The 19,056-nt window shown below is 45.7% G+C and overlaps 5 non-coding genes across 5 annotated transcripts; 2 read left to right on the top strand and 3 right to left on the bottom strand.

Moving 5' to 3' along the window:
- Positions 1-4,892: 4,892 nt before the first annotated feature.
- On the bottom strand, positions 4,893-4,965 carry trnam-cau (transfer RNA methionine (anticodon CAU)). The gene has a single exon. It is a non-coding gene; the product is annotated as a tRNA-Met (tRNA).
- A 1,434-nt stretch (positions 4,966-6,399) lies between these two features.
- trnav-aac (transfer RNA valine (anticodon AAC)) lies at positions 6,400-6,472 on the top strand. The gene has a single exon. It is a non-coding gene; the product is annotated as a tRNA-Val (tRNA).
- A 574-nt stretch (positions 6,473-7,046) lies between these two features.
- trnah-gug (transfer RNA histidin (anticodon GUG)) lies at positions 7,047-7,118 on the bottom strand. The gene has a single exon. It is a non-coding gene; the product is annotated as a tRNA-His (tRNA).
- A 201-nt stretch (positions 7,119-7,319) lies between these two features.
- Positions 7,320-7,391, top strand: trnae-uuc (transfer RNA glutamic acid (anticodon UUC)). The gene has a single exon. It is a non-coding gene; the product is annotated as a tRNA-Glu (tRNA).
- A 6,762-nt stretch (positions 7,392-14,153) lies between these two features.
- trnat-agu (transfer RNA threonine (anticodon AGU)) lies at positions 14,154-14,227 on the bottom strand. The gene has a single exon. It is a non-coding gene; the product is annotated as a tRNA-Thr (tRNA).
- Positions 14,228-19,056: the final 4,829 nt, after the last annotated feature.

Here is a 19,056-nt window from a genome sequence, read left to right as displayed (position 1 = left end):
TGCAAGTGGCAGGATTTCCAATGTTTCATATGGTAAAAATAAGCAGAAGTTATCTGCCGGTCATGGCACAGTCTGCCATGCTTTTGTCAGATACTGTAAAGTGGTGTCGAACTGGAGCCTCACCATTTGCATATTTGAGCAATCCCGCACTGAGCGTAAAAAGATGAGTCAAAGTAACGTCTAATCGGATTCGTTTCCTTAGAGCTGGTTCAGAGTTTGCTCAAGAGTTTACACAGTGGGCATTGATTCGTCGAATATACGTATATTCACGGCGAAAATACGGCTATACGTATATATACGTCGCCTCGACGTATAATCAACGTCGAATTGCAACCGTAAAATCGACGACATTAATAAACGCATATATAACGTCGAAAACACATCTAACACAGTGCCTGAGGCTTTTTACTGTACGTATCGTGTGTGCCGCAACTAGGAGTATACGGCTCTCTGCACAGTGTACGAAGTAAATTATTTTCGCAGTAATTAATTTACACGTGTATAATAAATATAGTAAATATAATAAATTAATTACTGCGAAAATAATTTTCTTCGTAAATCCTGCAATCCAGATGATTGGGGCATTGGTGCATGGCTACAGTCTGTGCTAGGAACATGGAGAGGGTCTCTGGTTCAATACATATTTGTGGGTCTGGTATTATTCGTTATGATCATATCGTTAATATCCTGTTTGAAAAACATGTGGACTAAAGCTGCTGCTTCTGTGCTAATTGTACGCCCTGAAGGGATCATGAAGGTCAAAAAATGATTTCATGGGAAAGGTTCTCTTATCTAGTGGCAGAACCTGATGGGTAGAACAATATAGTTTTAAGGGGGGTTACCCTTGGGAGTGATTCCCCTAGATGCAAATGATTATTGTGGTTTGTTTGTTCATAATAAGATGTTTTGCAGGAACGGAACAAAGAGAAATTTTACAACTTCAGCTAGAATTGTTCTGCAAAACGTCACAGCTGAGGCAGGGGAACAATGTGTAGATTTTTCTAAGAGTTATTACCCAGTTGTTGACCAATCTGTTGACCAAAGTTGACCAAAAAAGCCTAAGATTATGCTGGGCTCCAGCCCACAGGGATTTACCTGTGCTGTAAGAACTAATGAGTGAATAAGGAGACTGGATTCTGGTGAAAGACTTCAGGAAAAAGAAATGGTGTTCACTCAGGTGGAGGGGGCTGTACCAGGTGCTGCTGACCACTGCCACTGCTGTGAAGGTCACAGAAATGGTGCCCTGGATTCATGCTTCCCACTGTAAAAAGGTCACAAACGAACTGAGCAAAGCGCAGGAGTGATGTCTCCACAAGGACAGATGGGGATAACCTGCTTGGGACTGATGTGCACAGCCTTTTTCCTTTTTATGTAGAAGCCTGTCACCACCCCAAAAGAGGAAGAATCTAAACACGAAGCCTCTTTGTATACAAACTGGCTGAATGAAACTGATAATGAGGGGGACATGAGTAATTTGTGGTATAAATTTATAAATCATACTGTAAAGTTAAAGAAATTTAATGCATCTTGTTATATATGTGCTTTAATGCCTCATTCTACAGCCTCACCCATGCGACTTTTTATGAAATGTACTCTTTTATTAATATCACGTTAGAAGGCTTAGACGCTATCAAACAAGAATTAAGGGGAGTTAGATTAATGGCACTTCAGAACAGGTTCGTGCTGGACCTTCAAAATGCAGCATCTGGAGGAGTCTATGCTTTAGTAGGAGACTCCTGTTGTACATATATTCCAGCTAATGACGATGATTATGGAAATCTTACGCTCGCTATTCAGCATTTGAAAGAACTAAAAGACAAGGTGAATAAAGAGAGAGGCATAAAAGATACACCGGCTTTTCTCTCCTGGTTAGAATCACAGTTTGGGCCAGGGGGAATGTTTTTCTTTTAAGTTACTAACACCGATTATAGGGGCTGTGATACTTGTCTTCCTGTTTTTATGTTGCTGTATGACATGTATTATTCCAATGCTTCGAAATATGGAAATATGGTACCTAGGGGGATAAACTGTTCATCCTTCCAGTCTGGAGAATTGGCAGCTGTCTGACGTCAGTAAGTGATCCTTAAAAAATTAATAGTTCCATGACAGTGTGCATCACCAGAAAATCAATTTCAATGCATTAAAACTCTTGTTATCCTTCTGATCATTGAAGTGTCATTGCCCCAGCACTGTATACTCTTACTTTTGACGCCTGTCTGAAGTTGGATCCATTTCTAAGAATGGTGACTCACATATCCTCATGCTCAACTTTGGCTCAACCACACAAACTATGAAGTTAATCATCTGCTTTTGCTCCAAGATTTATGTTACTAGGCTCTCTCCTGGGGATCCTCGTGTTCAAACATTGCCCTTATTGTGGATGATCCATGACAGAATTCAGGGAATTCAGAATTCTGATACCTCAGCTCAGATTCTGACTGGGCAGACTGTCATTGCCTGGTGTGAATGTGTGCATATCTGTTTTTGTGCATGTTCTGTGGCCTGTTGTACAGTACATCACAAATGAAAGGGAAATGGAAAACTAAAATAAGACTCAAGTGTTTTATCTTTCATTAACAGTGTTTCATTAGTATCTGTGCTAGATCCTGTCATCCACTGCTTACCACGACAGGCTCTAACTCAGGATAGCAGCTAATACATTTAACAATCTCACTGCACAATGTTGTATATTCAAGGGCTGATCTTCTGTACTTTTTCTTTCACTTTTCATTTCCTAGAAACTCAGTCCTGCCAGGAATAATCTGAGAACAAAATCAATCTGAGTGAAAATCTAAGCAGAGGAAGATTGTTTTACAGAGTCAACAAGGTCTAATTCAAGGTCATCAGCACTAACAACATTCTCTCTGGAGACAGGCGATAAGAAAATTGAAAGTGTGTATTGTTACACAACAGCAGAGACTATGAGTTATGCTATCATGAGAGTGGTGATGGATTTTTTTCATTGCTTAGTTTTGCAGGTTCTGTACATTTGAACATTCAAAGTGACTAAAGTAAAGGAGTTTTCCCTTTTTACCACATAATTCCCAAAGATCAACACTAATAGAAAGCCTAATTCCAGCCAAGATTCAATTACTGTCTCTCAGGCATCCCAGCAGTGGATTTCATGACTTCAGACAGCCATCTTTATCAGTGGAGAACTCAATGCTCTGAGGTTTACTGGCAGAGTCTCACACTGGGTAATATGTTGGTAAATAATGTCCTATGGAATTCTACTATTGATAAATTCTACTATGGAACTGCGATGTGTCCTGAAAAAATCTTCTATGATAGTGGTACAGTCCATCACACCCCACCTACAGCCTTTAAAAGAGAAAAAAATATTCTGATATTATGGTGGAAAAAGAGCCCTGGAATCTTTGTAGAAGGACAAAAGACGGAAAGAACGGGCAGTGTAACCATGGCGAAGAGAAGGGAAATATTGGAGAGAGCTTTTTTCATACACTTTTTATCATTGTTTTTCCAGCCCAACAATGATCAACAAATATGGGCAGGCGTCCTGTGCCAAATCCAATCTACCTTTCTTCCAAGCATACAGGAATGTCAGTGAATTAAATATTGACATATGAAAATACCCAAAAATATGCAATCACACATATGCAGTTTGAGCAAACATAAGACAATACCCAAGTACCACAAACTACCAGGCATCATTAGCAGTTCAGGTGGGGAGCTGTGTCAGCATGCGTAGGCTGCAAAGGAACAAGTAATAGGTCTATTCCATGCTTAAAAGAGAAGAAAGAAAACACAACATTTCAGCCGTGGAGCCCTCACACCTGAAGAAGGCTCCACGGCCGAAACGTTGTGTTTTCTTTCTTCTCTTTTCATCTAGTGTCATTAGCCAGTTCCTGTCAAAATAAAATAGAAATGGATAACATTCTAGAGAGAGTTTGAAATACCAAGGTATAATTTAAACCATATTTCTTCCACTACAACCACAATATTTTGGAGAGATCGCTGAGCCTAACTGTTCTGGCATGCCCGTTAGCCTCCGTCCTGCTTCAGCAATGAATGCAACGGGGCACATTCTGAGGGAGATGCGGTCAATCAGGTTGCAGGAAAACCACGCTATGCTTTTTTTTGAGATCCTGAAAAGGACAGAGGGGCCATGTATATGTGTGCAGCTGGATATGTAATTGCAGGTGGCGTAGCAAATTCTGCTGAAGCCCCACTGCCTGGTGTGGACGGTAGCTGTGCATGTTGCAGCAGAATTGTGCATGTGAGATCAAGGGGGCATGTCATGTGTTTGAGCACTTCACTCCCTTCCGGAAGCACGTGATTCCCTGAGTCCAAAAAATTTGTAAGTTCTTTGGATGACCTGTGGACCGATCTTTCACGATGAAGAATTCCTTAAGAAGAATAGATCTCGGCCCACCATCCCAATGCCTCCATCTCAAAACAGCAACCTCCCACTGCCCTTAGTCTGCAAGGCAGTCCTTTCAAGTGCGATGATGACGCCGGGACCTTCGTTGCCTATTGTACGAGCTGAACTTTTGTGCTTATCAATTCAACGCTCTTTCCATCAACTCATCTTCTCTTTTGACGCTTCGTGTTTTGTGCTCCTTTGACTATCGGCATATCGGGTGACTGCAAACACTGAAGTTCTTGCTTACGGAGTGTGGAATAGTGTTTTCAAGTGATCGCTGTTCTGTCATGTTGACGCCGAGTGAATCTTTCTTTGGCAACATGGGCAGGCTGACAGCAGCGCGAGCGAAAGTAATGGCAAATTTCTTGACTTATTTCTGAATGTGAATGTTCTTTAGAAAAGGGATGCGGCGTTGCTTCTCCCCCGTGTAAAGGTCACGCATTCCAGACGTGGTTATGAGCGAACAGTTGCCGCAAGTGTTTGAAAAGAGCAAGAGAGGAAGCAGCCCTGCCCCGTGTGAGGATCAAACTCAGGACCTTCAGATGATGAGACTGACGCGCTACCAACCACGCCAACGAGGCCACCTGCAGTACACAGCCGGAAAGTTTGCCTCATGGATTTCAGTCGCCCGTTCCCTAATCTTTAGACGCCCTCTGCTGGATGGTGCATTTGCCTTTTGAGCTCACCGATACTTTTTTGGTCTGTTTCTGTTGCGAGTCTGTTTTTCAGATCTCACCTAGCACAAGTCTCTCTGGCTGAAGTGGCCTCTCTGCTTCAGCATCGTGCCCTCACTCAGCCATTAAAAACGTCACTCGGACTTCTGACATGCTGACATGAAATGTCAAGAGAGAGTGGCGGAGACGCTTAAGGCAGAGAGAAGATGAAGAGGGGGCGTGGCTGCGAAATGATTGACAGCTGCATGACGCTCTCCATGCAAGGCGTGACCACAGGCTAAAGGACACCTTTCGGCACATCAAGCTCTAAGCACACACCTGGAGGACGTGGGAAATGATCCCGCTACCTCTCGCATGCAAAGCGAGCGCTGTACCATGCAAGCTAACCCCCCTCCCTGGGGCTCATGCCTCGGTGTCGCCTAGTGCCGCTTGTTCCCCTCTTACCGGGTGCAGTTCACTGCCCTTCGTCTGCAAGGCAGTCGTGTAATTGCGGCTTTCTTGACGTATTGATGAAGGTCTGACTGGACGAGCGAATGACGCCTCTCCCCCGTCCTCAAGCTGGCTGACAGAATAAAATGGAAAGTGCTGCCGTGGCTCATTGGTTTAGGGGTATGATTCTCGCTTAGGGTGTGGGAGGTCCTGGGTTCAACTCGTGGATGAGCCCTTGTGTGTTCTTTTTGTCCTCGTCCACAAGACTGGGAACTGATATCCACATCACCTTGCAGCATCTGCTTATGGCAAACGATGGAATGTGACTAATGACTGAACGAGCCTGGTGAATACTCATCACGTGGCACAATGAGAGCGTGCAGTCAGCTGTCCAAGGCAGCAACCTCATTGCTCGTTCAAAAGAACACGTACTGAAAACTCATCACCACTATGTCGTAAATGAGCACCGCGATCGCTTGTTGTCATGCGTCCTTACTTGGGAAATGCAGAAGCAAAAACTGCCCTCTCTCAGCCACCGAAACGTGTGCGGCTCGCCTTGCACTCTCTGCGCCTCGCATATTTATGGAGCTGTCTGCTCTTCTTTCTGTTGAAGTACGCAAGTTACGGGGCGTACTGCAGACTATGATGTGCTCAATGACAGCTTTCAAGATTTGAAAACTATGAGCTTGATGGCTCAAGTCGAACGAATGTGGTTGTTACGCAATTGATGATCAAACGCACGTATTCTAACGATTCGTGAGAGTATGTTCTAAAGGTCCCTGGCTCGATCCCGGGTTTCGGCATTTTGTTTCATCGCGCCCTTTGTTCCTCTCTCCAGCGCCCTCTGCCTAAAGTGACGCGTCCCTTTCTCAGCCCGAAACGCAAGCGAGACACCAGCAGCAGTCCCTACAGGTTTCCGTAGTGTAGCGGCTATCACATTCGCCTAACACGCGAAAGGTCCCCGGTTCGAGACCGGGCGGAAACAGCCTCGTTTTGCACGCTCCTGTACTTCACAGAGGTATTGAGCGACCGGTCATTTGTTCCCAATGTATTTCCGGTGCCTTCATGCACTCTTGTACCAAACCCACGTTCCTTCTGTATGCGGAGCCGATCATTTGCAATTGGGCTGTGCCGACAGATCAGGACGAGCTCTGTCGGCTCAAAAGCAGCGCAGGACCTGCAAGAACAACAGAAAGATTAGCATCCAGCGGGGGCTTCTTAGTGAGCCAAAGATCTCATCAAGAATCGGCTCCAGCAACAGGGCTGGGCGCATTGTTCCATTCTCCGACCACTCTCGGTGTAAACAAGTCCCTCCTGGTCTCTGCTTGAATTGCACTTTCCTGCGTTTGCTTTGGTGTAACTGGCTTCCCCTGCATGGGCGAATGTGAAGAAGATCCTTAGTAAGTCATTGAAGAAACCCGAGAAGAGGTCGGAGTGGTCTCTGTCGTTCATCAACGATCCAGTCAGGCAGTACTCCTCTGTAAAGCGCCGTTCGTTCACATCAATTGGCTTTTTTTTGCCTTCATTCGTGCAAGTAGTAAAAGCAGACGCCCCTATTCTGCCGTGACCCGGATTCGAACCGGGGTTGTTGCGGCCACAACGCAAAGTACTGACCACTATACGATCACGGCGAGTTACCAATACACACGTGGCAGGGCGGAAAAGGCTGTGCTCTCTTCGTGTGACATAATTCGGGAAAGTCCTGACGTTGCATTTCAACTGAGCCCCAGTATACATCGACCCTTCGACACTCTGAGTGACAACTCTCTTGCGTGTTTTCTCATATTTATGTAGTTTGCTTGCATGATGCCCGGAACAGCAGGGTTGTGCACTCCCATATGGTCTAGCGGTTAGGATTCCTGGTTTTCACCCAGGCGGCCCGGGTTCGACTCCCGGTATGGGAACGTGTCAATTTTGCCTCCTGCTTTCCAAAAGATCAGCACTGTGTACGAAGGAGCCGCATTAAAACTACTCAACGTGCAAAACGTACGAGAAGAGGGGGCGCTTGTTTCCAGCCGAAACTTCTCGCGTGAGACGAGCTGACCATCGCTGCAGGAGGTGGGAGGGTCACTCTGGTAGACAGGGCTGACCTTCGGCAATAGGATTTATACTCTCCAAGATGATATTTGCACTTTCTGGAGAGGCGATTTTCTCCACTTCAGTAGCCCGATTTCGTCGATTGCGTGGAGAGGGCTGTAGAATGTGGTGCCGTCTTTCCTGCTCCGTCCATGACAGGCGTGCTGGTCTCTGGAGAGAGAGCACGGTCCATCAGCGCACCCCAATAAAGGCACTGGAAGCAGCTGAATCGCATTGGCGAAGCTCAGCGCTGGGCCGCTGGGCACATCTGACCACAGTTTCCGTAGTGTAGTGGTTATCACGTTCGCCTCACACGCGAAAGATAACCGGATCGAAACCGGGCGGAAACAGACCAGACTTCTTCTGTCGCCACGCACAAAAGGGGATTGGGGATTCGCCTAGTGCTGTGATCGAACAGACCCACTCACCTCTTAGTGTGGCGGGATCTGCACAGTGCATGTCGCAGCGCATCCTGCTTTCACTTCAATGCGCGTCCTGATGTACCCCGGTCTCCCGCGTGACAGGTGGGGACAGGTGACAGGTCCACGTGACAGGTCCTATACTAACGAGGAAGACATCACTCTCTCCGACCCCCGGCATCGTGTCCCGACCCACCGTGCTGGAAGCCGACTCGTGCTGTGATTCCTTTACGGAGCAGAAATGACAACCGAGGAGCCGAGAGATCATTTCAGCATTTCGCGTCTGAACGGAAAACACAAACGACCAACTCGGAATGACTTGCCTTTGACGCTTATATACCTCTTAGTGTGGCGGGATCTGCACAGTGCATGTCGCAGCGCTCCCTGCTTTCACTTCAATGTGCTTCCTGATGTCGAGTCGTGTGCCGTGCGGAGGCTCTGAAAGCGAGAGCAATGAAAAGGTGCACGACACTGTGAAATAAACATTAATAAACGCATATATAACGTCGAAAACACATCTAACACTAGGAGTATACGGCACTCTGCACAGTGTACGAAGTAAATTATTTTCGCAGTAATTAATTATATTTACTATATTTATTATACACGTGTAAATTAATTACTGCGAAAATAATTTACTTCGTACACTGTGCAGAGTGCCGTATACTCCTAGTGTTAGATGTGTTTTCGACGTTATATATGCATTTATTAATGTCGTCGATTTTACGGTTGCAATTCGACGTTGATTATACGTCGAGGCGACGTATATATACGTATAGCCGTATTTTCGCCGTGAATATACTGTAACGCTTACGGCCGACAGGCGCTGTGTAAGAGCCGGCGTACCAGAGCGGGTGACGTCACCGCCCTTCCCTGTGATAGCAGGACCACAGCTACTGGGCTGTGGAGAGATCTCTCTTTAGCTCACGGGGCTAGGTCGCTGCAGAGAGACGCGGAAGTCCCGGGTTCGAGCCCCGGACGGTGCAGGGGCCGACCTAATGCGGCAAGGGCGCCCGCCTGAGCCCCCGTTGCGTTACAATACGTATATTCGACGAATCAATGCCCACAGCTTGGCATACAAGGGTTTTGCGGAGGGGTCTTGCCACCTGCCTGAAAAAAAACAGTAAAATGTTTGAGTGCCTATAGAGTTTCTATTTTTATTTTCTTGAGAAAAGTTGATACCATTTCCTGGAAACCCCGTCCCCCATCAGTGCGCGGTGCCCGGGGAAAAATCTGTAGGGGGGCGTCTGAAATTCTGAGTGGGGGTGATATTTCGGTTGAAACGGAGCTGTACGGTGCAGCTACCCAAATGAAATCTCGCAGCTATGCCATTAATTAGTGCTTTATGATAGAAGATATCGACTAGCAATCTGGTATTTGCGATGAAGTTCAGTTTCACATTTTTCGTCACTCTCACTGGAGAGTATTGCCTGGAGCGAAAAGTACCATAAGCGTTCATTTTTGCAGCTACATGGACGTTCTGAATCGTTAAGAAAAAATGTTGTAAAACCAACAGAAAGCACAGACTGCTATAACTAGTCCTAGTTATATAACGATTTTAAGTATAATGATAAACTACTGCAAGGAATCGGTCCACCTGAGCAAACAGGATCGTAATGTTGACACTCAATAACGACACTGATATGTGCAGTTCCTGGACGGATAGCCCTCCTGCCCATCAAACAGACTGAGTGACTGTTCCTGTCATTTAGTGTTGTCTGACCATTGACAAAGTACAACTATTTTTTTAGGGCGCAAATTAAGTTAGGTAAATCTTTTTGCCCAAAACTGAAGGGGCAACATTCCCCCCTCCTCCCGTGATGCCAGGCCTGTCCCCATCCTATTCCATAATGTCATTATATATAATACCATACAACAGTGACCGATGGCACATAGCCGCGATGTATTATCAATGTTATATTTCAACCATAATATCGACAACATTAATAAACGCATACGTTGAGAAAATATCGAACCCAGCATATTTTCCGGTTATATACAACAATGCATTGCTAGTATTCGTTGGTCACAATTTTGGACACGTTTTTCAAACGTAGAAGTATATCCGCAAATATTTCAGCAATCCTCTTTTGACGAGTAAGTATGAACAATAATAATACTATCTGAATACATACAGATCTTTCTTAATATTATTTTGATTAAAATAGTACGTGAATAAGCAAAAAATGGCACATAAAATAGTGTGAATGGGGAAGATGACACAAAATCGTTTTGCCATTTCTCTTATTCTTATTCTATGTTGTACTTTCAAACTTTGGGTACTCTTTAATTAGGACAGACTTTATTGCTCAACTGCTATGATGCAAGCCAAATTTTATACATTTATTTCAGTTTTGAGCTTAGTAAACCGTTCACTTTTTAGATTATACTAAAGAAGATATTAATCATCATTTATTTGGGAAGTAATATTATATAATTTTCTCCTAGCTGCGGTGCTGAAGTCCCACCCTACATCAACAGAAAAAGAAATAAAGGAGCATGCAATGTGTTACTTGAAGAATGCATATGAAAGACAGGGGGCCAGGAGATCTGGACACTGAAAATAATAGGTTTTTGGTTCTAACTGTTAGGACAATTAGACAGGGTTTGCAAATAGTGGAAAAAAATCATCTTAACTTCCATTGTAATATTTTTTTTTCTTGGAAATATAGAAGTTGTACATTTTAAAATGTATATTTGAATCAAAATGTGGTTTTGAGTTAGTGTGTTAATGTAATTAGTTTTGTGTTTGTCATTACTATACTGTATATTGCCATGTTACCAGAATTTGTAGCTGAAGTTTAAGACTAGTTGTGTTTTTTTATGATTATTGCCCATATGTTGATTGTTGATTGATTGTATACAATGTATAATTTGAAATACATATGTTTCAGGTGTGAATGTGTATTTTCAGAATACATTTCTAAATCTAATCATTGGCTTGGTTTACTTGTTTCTACACCTATAAAATCTATCTTTGATGTATAATAGACCTCTACCCATATACGTATAATAGTCCTCTAAAGTTATCCGTATAATAGACCTCTAAAGTTATCCGGAACTCCAACCATATATGTATAATAGTCCTCTAAATTTATCCGTATAATAGAACTCCAACCATTTATGTATAATGAACGTCTAAACATAGACGTATAATTGACGTATAACTTTAGACGTATATTAGAATTTCATTCTACACGAATTGTAGACCACATTTAGACGTATAAGGTATGCGTTTAATAGACGTATATTATACGTCTTTTGCCCACTGGGTGGGCTCCAGATGCACATGGAAGCAATCAAGTGTTTCATCCGAGCTGTTTCAAAGACTGCCCAAGAGCTTTCCTTTCACAGAGGCGCAACGATTAATGATGGGGGTGCACCCTTCAATGCGCCTTACGACTCTAGGGAGTGATTGAGACGATTCGTAGCGTGTGCTCATTTCTCTCTATTCCCCGTGTTGCAGTGGTAGGATGACGTAAATTACTGCTTCGACACGTAACGCCATTATAATCACGTGCAGGAGCTGAGGGCTTTAGTTTTGTTTCGTTTTCCATGGCGTTCGTAAGCGCGCAAATCAAAGGCAAGTCCTGCGTCTAACACGAACGTAAATGCTTTTGAAAGTGCAGTGTGGTGCAGCTTGTAAAATCCTTGTCCACATTTGTGGTTTGTTGATGTTTGTTCTGTCTGCCAAAGTTGCATTTTGACATCCGGACGGGGGGACTTTATCATTTGAACGTGAAGCCAGCCTTAAACCCTCTGAGGTGTGTCTGTCTGCCGGCACGTATCTTGTGAAAGGTATTTTTTTTTTAACGGAGAGCAACTTTAAAAAGGTATCCGCAGCCACCTCGCAGTCCGTGTTTGATTATAGGAGGAATGCGGCGGAGGCGGGCTCGCTTTTGTCGTGGTCGAGTGGTTAAGGCGATGGGCTCGAAATGCGTTGGGGACTCCTCGGGCAGGTTCGAAACCTGCCGACTCCGGCGTCTGCCGCATGTCGCCTTGTGCCTGCGCGGCAGAGGCGAAGTGCTGCTTCTCCTTTCCTGGTACTATAACAACGCGAAATCGCTTGGACCTGCTGCCATGGACATCAATTCTTCAGATAACCACACACTTTGCCTTCGCACCTCTGGTGCTCTGCTTATGCCTTTGAAAACCTAATGAATAAAGCTGAAAGAACCGACACGATATGTAGGTGCTGGTAAAGCACGCAGTAAAGAACTGTTAACAGCAAGGGTTTCAGTGGGTTAACTGAGGAGAAGGCGTGATCGCTAATTGTTGACTTTTTATTTGGTGTTAGAAACACTCTTACTGTGCATGACGTGCAACAAATGTAGCCACAGAAATTGCATCACGCTTTCATGTATGCTATTGCAAACACCAACGTTGCCTAGATAGAAAACCGAAATAGCCGTGGGTTTGCTTGCTGATCTGAAGGATCTCTCTTCGAATCTCTATCATTTGTCAATGGAAGTAAAAGGCGCTGCAATCTGATACGTTCAGAATCAAACCCGCAGCTGTTGTTCGACTTTATTTCTTGACTAATTACAACTGAGTGTCGCATGAGCAGTTACATAAACTTGTCTGGTATATTTGAACACAAATGCCGTTCTTCAATTAAAACTAACAGTACATTGTCAGGGACATTCAGTTCTATACAAACAAGAGACAGACAAGAGAATATTTCTACCGTTCATGTGGACTACGTGTTGACTTACTGATCGGAATAATTGAAAGGTTCGGGCTCATAGCCGATGCAGTGCGTGCTAATTAGAACAGCAACGCTGAGCTCTCAGCACCGTACTGAGCCCAGGTGTTTTTCTAAAGCTGTCAGGTGCAGTTCATTTAGATGAAGGAAATCTCTTACTGGGTACGATTACAATGCAGTAAGTAGCACAGACTACTTAGGGAGCAGCCCGATGCGTTTAAAAATGACCCGAGCCAGGTAGGAGTCGAACCTACAATCTCCTGATTCGTAATCAGACGCCTTATCCATTGCGCCACTGGACCTGGTGTAACACTGCAGGACTGTAACCCAGTGAGCTCAGCCCTGCAACTAGTAAATTATTACCCCCGGTCCATTCTTTTCCAAAAGTGAGAAACACCTGTTTTCTACATGTTGTCTGTTTTAAAACCATATCTCTTTAAACCAAACCAAGAGTTTGTCTTTTGCACTGCTATTCTGATTCATTTCGATTTCAAAGAAAAAAAAAACATTACCTTCCAAAGCATCATAAAATTGTCCCTTCTTCCAGACTCTACTTCTCTCTTGTAGTAGTACAGCAGACCTTTCCAAGTGAGCAGATCACAGAGTCCGAAATGAGCTTCCTCCATCAAGCAAAGTACCTGAACATGACTCTGTCATCATAAAAGCGCCCCTGTAATAAAGAAATTAAATCCGAAATCAAGAGGGCAGTTGCCTACTGAAATACAAGAAGTCATCAATTTTAACCTAGCAACACATTAAAGGCTGCATCTATACAAGTACGATTCTAGAAATGCTCACCAGATTACGTTTTAAGAAGGAACTGTGCCTCAGGTTCCGCCGAGATCTTAACTCGGATGGCAGGATTCAGAGTCCGGAGTGCGGACTGATGGCGCACGGAGGGTCCATATACTGTGGATCCCTCAGTGATCTTCCGCGTATTCAAACCGCCAGCGTGTGACTCCCCTGTCCCCGTGACCTCATTGCTCTGCTCTCTCCTCTGTGCAGCTGAGCCCGACTCACGGTAAAGTGAAAAAAAATATGCCCTCAATGTGAGATTTAGTCTGGAGCGAGGATAGATGTTACCTTTTTATCATTGAACAGGATGTATGTGATGTGGCGACTAGGTTCAATTTTGTATCCTCTTTAAAAGATTAAGGACTGGGGTGAGCGTGATTTACCAGCTAAGAACCCGACGTGCGCACCGTTTAAGCTGCATAGACTCGGTCGTTTAACTCTTCTCCATTAGTAGGGTTAAGGTTAAAGAAAAAAACATTGCTGACTTCTTTTTTTTTTGCCAGCCGCTAGCGCTGATTAGCAAGGTTTGTATTTCATGTTTTGCAAGTTGCATCCATTTTAAGAAAAACAAGTCGCGTTAAAGACAGGAAATGAATACTTGCATTTAATTAAGTCTAGCCGTAGGCGGTTGTCCATAATGACCAGTACTGTTCAAGAAGACAGAACAAAGAAGGCACCGCTGGGATTCGAACCCAGGATTTCCTGTTTACTAGACAGGCGCTTTAACCAACTAAGCCACAGCACCCCAGGAGTGTTGTCCTTTTGCAGCCACTTGGACACACCTTTAGAAAAACATTTTGTTAGGCATTCTGCCTCAGCCTAAACACCTATAGCTTGCAAAGCGCATGCTATTAGACAGGCACCTCTGCAAGACCTTAAGAGTCTCTTAAACTAGTGATAGTAAGGTGTTCCCAATGGGTGATGTTCGGCTTTCAAATCATCTCTCCGTGGAAGCGCCGAGATGCAGCTGTTTAAGGCTTAGAAGCAGCTGACTGTTTCACTACCTAGCTGATCACTGTCAGTCAGGGAGCTTAGAGGTGAAAAGCCTGTCTGAGAGACAATTCGCCATCGATCAGTTCAATATGTTCCGTACCAGCTCGGCGCACCCGAGATCATCTTGGTAGCCGTGTAGCTCAGATGAGTGAGAGCTTGTGTGTATTTACCACTGTGATTGGATGCCGGCCCTTCTCAGGTCACAGTAAACCTTCTGCTCAAAAAAAGTGAGGTAAAACCTCACTCTGCACAGTAAAACCTAAAAAAGTGAGGTTTTATTTAATCTCTGACCAAGGGAAACGTTTCATTTTTTCAAAGAAATGTTTGTTAAAAAATAAAGTCATAGTTCCATGGGATTCAATCATAGACCGTGTGACATGGAAGTCAGGAACCTAACCCACTAAAGCACTACAGAAACATTATCGACAGACAATGTACAGCGTGTACTATTCTTGTGTTGCGGTACATGAATATAATTATATCGTTATTAATTTCTAATTTATAACTTTATTAACTTTATAAATTAACTTTATAAATTTATTAACGTTATTAATTAATTTCACGACGCACAGACAGAGCGTGGGGAGCCGCCGCCTGCAAACACGGCTCCAGGCAGGACTCCGCTCTGCAGGAGCCGCAGAGCAGAGGAGATGGGGGCAGCTTAGCTCCTGTGCAGAGACCTGAGCTGTTGTTGCTGCGGACGCTGTCTTTTCTGCACTCGGGGTAGGAGTGAATGTTGAGTTGCCCTTAGAAATGAAGCAGAGCACTTCAACGGCACGGGTGTGTGTGTGTGCGCCCTGGTGATTCTGGGAGACAGATCGAACCTGGGCTAAAAGGCTTAGCCCTCTTCCATTTACTAGTTCAAAGTTGTACAACCCATTTGTATCTGCTAGGCGGCGCAGTCGTCGTGCACAAAGAACGCTTTGAAAAGCGTCAAAGGCAAGCCATTCTGAGTTGGTCGTTTGTGTTTTCCGTTCAGACGCGAAATGCTGAAATGATCTCTCGGCTCCTCGGTTGTCATTTCTGCTCCGTAAAGGAATCACAGCACGCGTCGGCTTCCAGCACGGTGGGTCGGGACACGATGCCGGGGGGTCGGAGAGAGCGATGTCTTCCTCGTTAGTATAGGACCTGTCACCTGTCCCCACCTGTCACGCGGGAGACAGGGGTACATCAGGACGCGCATTGAAGTGAAAGCAGGATGCGCTGCGACATGCACTGTGCAGATCCCGCCACACTAAGAGGTGAGTGGGTCTGTTCGATAACAGCGCTAGGCGAATCCCCAATCCCCTTTTGTGCGTGGCGACAAAAGAAGTCTGAAGTCCGTTTCCACCCGGGGACCTTTCGCGTGTGAGGCGAACGTGATAACCACTACACTACGGAAACAGTGGTAAGATGTGCCCAGCGGCCCAGTGCTGAGCTTCGCCAATGCGATTCAGCGGCTTCCAGTGCCTTTATTGGTGTGCGCTGATGGACTGTGCTCTCTCCAGAGTCCAGCACGCCTGTCATGGACGGAGCAGGAAAGGCGGCGCAACATTCTACAGCCCTCTCCACGCAATCGACGAAATCGGGCTACTGAAGTGGAGAAAATCGCCTCTCCAGAAACTGCAAATATCATCTTGGAGAGTATAAATCCTATTGCCAAAGGTCAGCCCTGTCTACCAGAGTAACCCTCCCACCTCCTGCAGCGATGGTACGCTCATCTCACACGCAAGAAGTTTCGGCTGGAAACAAGCGCCCCCTCTTCTCGCACGTTTTGCACGTTTGAGTAGTTTTAATGCGGCTCCTTTGTACACGGTGCTGATCTTTTGGAAAGCAGGAGGTAAAACTGACACGTTCCCATACCAAAGTCGAACCCGGGCCGCCTGGGTGAAAACCAGGAATCCTAACCGCTAGACCATATAGGAGCGCACAACCCTGCTCTTCCGGGCATCATGCAAGCAAACTACAGAAATATTAGAAAACACGCAAGAGAGTTGTCACTCAGAGTGTCGAAGGGTCGATGTATACTGGGGCTCAGTTGAAATGCAACGTCAGGACTTTTCCGAATTATGTCACATGAAGAGAGCACAGCCTTTTCCGCCCTGCCACGTGTGTATCGGTAACTCGCCGTGATCGTATAGTGGTCAGTACTTTGCGTTGTGGCCGCAACAACCCCTGTTCGAATCCGGGTCACGGCAGAATAGGGGCGTCTGCTTTTACTACTTGCACGAATGAAGGCAAAAAAAAGCCAATCGATGTGAACGAACGGCGCTTTACAGAGGAGTACTGCCTGACTGGATCGTTGATGAACGACAGAGGCCACTCCGACCTCTTCTCGGGTTTCTTCAATGACTTACTAAGGATCTTCTTCACATTCGCCCATGCAGGGGAAGCCAGTTACACCAAAGCAAACGCAGGAAAGTGCAATTCAAGCAGAGACCAGGAGGGACTTGTTTACACCGAGAGTGGTCGGAGAATGGAACAATGCGCCCAGCCCTGTTGCTGGAGCCGATTCTTGATGAGATCTTGGGCTTACTAAGAAGCCCCCGCTGGATGCTAATCTTTCTGTTGTTCTTGCAGGTCCTGCGCTGCTTTTGAGCCGACAGAGCTCGTCCTGGTCTGTCGGCACAGCCCAATTGCAAATGATCGGCTCCGCGTACAGAAGGAACGTGCGTTTGGTACAAGAGTGCATGAAGGCACCGGAAATACATTGGGAACAAATGACTGGTGGTTCAAGACCTCTGTGAAGTGCAGGAGCGTGCAAGAAGAGGCTGTTTGCACCCTGTCTCGAACCTGGGACCTTTCACATGTTAGGCAAACGTGATAACCACTACACTACGTAAACCTGTAGGGTTTGTTGCTGGTGTATCGCTTGCGTTTCGGGCTGAGAAAAGGACGCGTCATTTTAGGCAGGGGGCGCTGGAGAGAGGAACAAAGGGAGCGATGAAACAAAATGCCGAAACCCGGGATCGAGCCAAGGATCTTTAGAACATACTCTCACGAATCGTTAGAATATGTGCGTTTGATCATCAATTGCGTAACAACCACATTCGTTCGACTTGAGCCATCAAGCTCATAGTTTTCAAATCTTGAAAGCTGTCATTGAGCACATCATAGTCTGCAGTACGCCCCGTAACTTGCGTACTTCAACAGAAAGAAGAGCAGACAGCTCCATAAATATGCGAGGCGCAGAGAGTGCAAGGCGAGCCGCACACGTTTCGGTGGCTGAGAGAGGGCAGTTTTTGCTTCTGCATTTCCCAAGTAAGGACGCATGACAACAAGCGATCGCGGTGCTCATTTACGACATAGTGGTGATGAGTTTTCAGTACGTGTTCTTTTGAACGAGCAATGAGGTTGCTGCCTTGGACAGCTGACTGCACGCTCTCATTGTGCCACGTGATGAGTATTCACCAGGCTCGTTCAGTCATTAGTCACATTCCATCATTTGCCATAAGCAGATGCTGCAAGGTGATGTGGATATCAGTTCCCAGTCTTGTGGACGAGGACAAAAAGAGCACACAAGGGCTCAGCCGGGAGTTGAACCTGGGACCTCCCACACCCTAAGTGAGAATCATACCCCTAAACCAATGAGCCACGGCAGCACTTTCTATTTTATCCTGTCAGCGAGCTTGAGGACGGGGGAGAGGCGTCATTCGCTCGTCCAGTCAGACCTTCATCAATAAGTCAAGAAAGCCGCAATTACACGACTGCCTTGCAGACGAAGGGCAGTGAACTGCACCCGGTAAGAGGGGAACAAGCGGCACTAGGCGACACCGAGGCATGAGCCCCAGCGAGGGGGGTTAGCTTGCATGGTACAGCGCTCGCTTTGCATGCGAGAGGTAGCGGGATCGTTTCCCACGTCCTCCAGGTGTGTGCTTAGAGCTTGATGTGCCGAAAGGTGTCCTTTAGCCTGTGGTCACACCTTGCATGGAGAGCGTCATGCAGCTGTCAATCATTTCACAGCCACGCCCCCTCTTCATCTTCTCTCTGCCTTAAGCGTCTCCGCCACTCTCTCTTGACATTTCATGTCAGCATGTCAGAAGTCCGAGTGACGTTTTTAATGGCTGAGTGACGGCACGATGCTGAAGCAGAGAGGCCACTTCAGCCAGAGAGACTTGTGCTAGGTGAGATCTGAAAAACGGACTCGCAACAGAAACAGACCAAAAAAGTATCGGTGAGATCAAAAGGCAAATGCAACATCCAGCAGAGGGCGTCTAAAGATTAGGGAACGGGCGACTGAAATCCATATGAGGCAAACTTTCCGGCTGTGCACTGCAGCTGGCCTCGTTGGCGTAGTTGGTAGCGCGTCAGTCTCTTTATCTGAAGGTCCTGAGTTTGATCCTCACACGGGGCATGGCTGCTTGCTCTTTTCAAACACTTGCGGCAACTGTTCGCTCATAACCACGTCTGGAATGCGTGACCTTTACACGGGGGAGAAGCAACGCCGCATCCCTTTTCTAAAGAACATTCATATTCAGAAATAAGTCAAGAAATTTGCCATTACTTTTGCTGTCAGCCTGCCCATGTTGCCAAAGAAAGATTCACTCGGCGTCAACATGACAGAACAGCGATCACTTGAAAACACTGTTCCACACTCACGCT

Source organism: Lepisosteus oculatus, unplaced genomic scaffold (assembly GCF_040954835.1).
Source record: "Lepisosteus oculatus isolate fLepOcu1 unplaced genomic scaffold, fLepOcu1.hap2 HAP2_SCAFFOLD_78, whole genome shotgun sequence".
In the NCBI taxonomy this organism is placed as follows: Eukaryota; Metazoa; Chordata; class Actinopteri; order Semionotiformes; family Lepisosteidae; genus Lepisosteus; species Lepisosteus oculatus.
Note: the sequence above shows the minus strand (reverse complement) of the source record. Positions and strands in the feature narration are given on the sequence as shown.